Source organism: Crocodylus porosus, unplaced genomic scaffold (genome assembly GCF_001723895.1).
Source record: "Crocodylus porosus isolate Cpor-Errol unplaced genomic scaffold, CroPor_comp1, whole genome shotgun sequence".
Classification (NCBI taxonomy): domain Eukaryota; kingdom Metazoa; phylum Chordata; order Crocodylia; family Crocodylidae; genus Crocodylus; species Crocodylus porosus.
Genome location: NW_017728886.1, coordinates 164,596,497 through 164,600,862, shown reverse-complemented (window position 1 = coordinate 164,600,862; position 4,366 = coordinate 164,596,497).

Genomic DNA, 4,366 nt, shown 5'->3' with positions numbered 1-4,366 from the left:
GGATGGCCTCCTTAATAAACTTTTCTAAGATCTTCCCCAGGATAGAAGTCAGGCTAATGGGCCTGTAGTTAGCCGTATCCACTCTCCTCCCTTTCTTGAAGATCGGCACCACGTTGGTGCAGATGGGGCTTATGTTCTAAGTAGGCAATAGGCTTTGCTGCCATGCAGGGAAGCCTGATTGAAAGGGAGCATGTGGGACCATCCCAAGAAACTCAGGAAGGCATTTGCTCCTCTTACTGTTCTGTCCCATGGACACAGGGTCCTACTAGGATTTGGGGTTTCCCAGGAGTGCACAGGGACTGCCTGCTCACAGGACACAGGCTTAGCCCTTCTCCCCCACAGCTGCAAAAGCAGAACTTTCTTCTTAACATCTTCATGGGAAAAGTCACCTGGTGCTGGAGGCAAAAGCTCTATTTTGGTGCTAGCCTACTACTCCTTCTGCAGGAAATGATCCTCCAAGAGGTATACAAGTCTTGGAAAGGGATTGCATTCTTAAATGGCAGGTACCAGAGAATTGGAAAAGGGTCCCAATTTACAAGAAGGGGATAAAGGAGGACCCCAGCAATTATAGGCCAGTCAGTCTTACCTTGGCCCTTGGGAAGACCTTTGAGAAAATTATCAAGGAACACATCTGCAAGGGCCCATCAGGAGAGGTAATACTCAGGGGCAACCAACATGGGTTCATTAAGGGCAGGTCCTGCCTGACTAACTCGGTTTCTTTTTATGATCAGGCCACAAAGTCCCTAGGCAAGGGTGTCAGGGTGGATGTCATCTTCCTGGACTTTAAGAAGGCCTTTGACATGGTTTCCCACCACATTCTTTTAAAAAATGGTGACTGTAGCAATGATGCTTACACAGTCATATGGGTAGCAAATTGGCTAGATAGTTGCACCCAGACAGTGGTGGTGGATGGGTCTTTTTGACCTGGAAGGATGTGGGCAGTGAAGTCCCCCAGGGCTTGGTCCTTGGGCCTGTACTGTTCAACATCTTTATCAGTGATCTGGATGTGGGTGTAGGATGCACGCTGCCCAAATTCACTGATGACACCAAGTTGTGGGGTGAAGTGGGCACACTGGAGGAGAGGGACAGAATCCAGCTAGATCTAGACAAATTACAGAGGTGGGTAGATGAAAATAGGATGGAGATCAATGAAGACAAGTGCAAGGTACTGCAGCTAGGGAGAAGGAACCAGCAACACACCTATAGACTGGGGAAACACTTCTTGTCAACACAGCGGCAGAAAGGGATCTTGGAGTCATTGTTGACTCCAGGATAAACATGAGCCACCAATGGGAGGAAGTGGTCAGTAAGGCTAACCGCACATTGTTGTGCATCTACAGATGCATCATGAGCAGGTCCAGGGGTGTGATCCTTCCCTTCTATGCGGCATTGGTCAGGCCACAGTTGGAGTACTGTGTCCAGTTCTGGGCATCACACTTCAAGAGGGATGTGACTAGCACTGAGAGAGTCCAGAGGAGAGCCACTCGCATGGTCAAGGGGCAGCAGGGCAGTCCCTACAAAGAGAGGTTAAAGGGCCTGAACCTATTCAGCTTCCACAAGAGAAGGCTGAGAGGGGATCTGGTGGCCGTTTACAAACTCAGCGGGGGGACCAGCGAGAACTGCTGGAGGCTCTGTTCTCCCAGGAACAACCCAGGGTTACTAGGAATAACAGCCACAAATTGTTTAAGAGAAGGTTCAGGCTGGACATCAGGAAACATTACTTTACAGTTAGGGATTCCATGCTCTGGAATGGGCTCCCAAGTGAGGTAGTACACTCTCCTACCTTGTGGGTCTTCAAGAGTAGGCTGGACAGATATATGGCTGCGGCGATATGACCTCAGCACCTGTTCCTGACCGGGTCAGGGAGTCGAACCTAATGATCTGTTTAGGTCCCTTCCAACCCTGAGCACTATGATACTATGATGGCACTGCCAGAAGACTGGGGAACCCTCTCAATGTGAGAACAAGACTTGAGATAATAAAACTCAGATATGATGACCAGGCCCCTGACGATGTGTTCTCCATCACTTGCCTTTGCAGACCCAGGCAAGCAAGTTTTTTCAACCAGCCACCATGCCTCAAGCATATCCCTGCCAGCCACTTCCCTTAGCTGCCACACTTGGTTCCTATACCTCCAAATGTGGGAGAAAGGAGTAGAAACTTTGTGGTCCATGTTCCTTCTCCCTGCTCCCAAGCCACCACAAACTCCCTGCTGGCTATTCCACTATCAATGTGCCCTCCTGATACAGCAGGGAGAGCTGGACCAAAGGAGGTAGTTTGGTATGTGTTCTCCCAGGGCCTCGAGGCAGAAAATGGGGACATGCTTTCAGAGAGAGGATCAGGGCTGTATAGTGTCTTGAGAGGCTGGTACTATTACTTTTTCTGCTGTGAGACTCAGAGCTGCCTTGTATCCAGAAACTGTGCAGTAGGATCAGGAAATAGACTTCTCAAGTGCCTCCCACAAACTTTGTTGGGACTTTGACCTTGATCTGTGTTACAGCACCAGCTGGCTGCACGTGTTTTCTTGTATGGGACTCTTCTTTTCTCAACAGTGTCTGTCTGAGAGAAAATATGGGAAACCCCTTCTGCTTCCTGAGGTATTACTATGACAACAGTCCCTCTCACTATGACTTTTCACATGTCCCTGACTTAACTTTCCTATCTGCCATCCAACCCTGTGGTGAAGCACACCACAGAGAATCCAACATCTGCCTCTGCTATGTAGTAGCAAGGAGGCTGCTCCAATGCACTGTAATTCCAGCTTGACAGAGCGAACTCCTTTAATTGAGTCTGCTGGACTGTGGTAATTGCCGTGCTCCAGCAGACTCCAGCATTACATGTATCAGTGTCCCTGCACTGAAAAATGGCAATGGGGCACTTTAAAGTTCAAAGCACCAGGCCACCAGATTTCAGCATGGGGACACTGATTCACGAGATGCACCTTCCACATGTTCTGAAATTAAATTCCTTCAATGAAAGAGGATTTTGTTCCCTTTTTAAATTTTAGTACATGCCATACATAAGCTTATTTTGTGCGTTATTTCTCAAGCTATTATTGAACATTTATTTTTCTTATGCCTTGGTAAATAACAGACAATGAGCCAAAAACCTACTTTTGGCTAGTACAGTGTATATCTGGAGAAAGTCAGACCTCAGCTAAACTTTTTAGCTATTCCAATATACATCACACTAGCATAAATGGTGGCAGAATTTGGCCTCTGAGGCTAGATTAATATCTGTTATTTCTTCCTGGTTTTTTTTTAACAGCACTAATCTTTGTATATTTCTTGAATATTAATGTACTATGTACATATATGCAACAGTACTTACAGAGCATAACATTGTGCGTGGACAAACATACTTTTTAACTGCTTGAAAAATGGAAAGAAGGTTGCAGCTTGGGAGCACATAGCAGCTGTTAGGATCTAACTGCTATATCTACATGATCCTGTAGTGATATAAATTAGCTAAATGGCTCTAACTTTGCCTGTGAACGAAGCAGGATTACAGCTGAAGCAATTTCACTGTGCAGGTTAATGCAGAAGTAACAGTTGTATCGTAACAGCGGGTACCGATATCCTTTGATACCAATACAATTGTTTGGTTTGCCTAAACCTATAGACCATATCTCTGTCACTGTACTGTAACTTGTCACAGTAATTATTGATATAAAGTAACTACTGTAGTAGTTATTGAGACACAATCTGGATCCAGCACATATATTCTAGAAGTTGTTTAATTTGGTATACTTCAGTATGAAATTGGTATACGGTACTTTCCTTCACCTTTTGGGTTTATCTTCATAGAAGTGACCGCTGTGACTACTGTGTAGTATTGAGAAAAAGGTGAGTTTGGTCTAAACTAGCTAGCTCAGGTACCACTATCACAGCAGGACAGAGTTAATATGCCAGTGGTTAGCCCAGGCTAACTGGTTGGGGAGAAAGTTTTGCAGCCTGTCCTGGGCTCCATGCTCCTGCAGTTAGAGTTTCTGAGTCAGCAATTTTAAAACTGTCTTGGGTCCCTCTGCACTAGACTGCCATCACAGTGTAAACAAATCTTAGCTCCCTCATTGTGCTGTGCACAGGTTACTCATCTCCAGCCAACACTAGCCATTAGTAAATTCCCGGCACCACCAAATCAGCTCTCTGTGACAATGTCGCAGAGCATTTTTCTTACTATGGCTGCCCAAACTCCTTTCACTTATGGGTTCTCTATGTGGAAATGGATTATGGTTTTGCTTCAAAAAGGCTTTTCATAGATTTCATAGACATTAGGGCTGGAAGGGACCTCAGGAGATCATCGAGTCCAGCCCCCTGCCCAAAGCGCAGGAAGTCAGCTGGGGTCATAGGATCCCAGCAAGATAAGC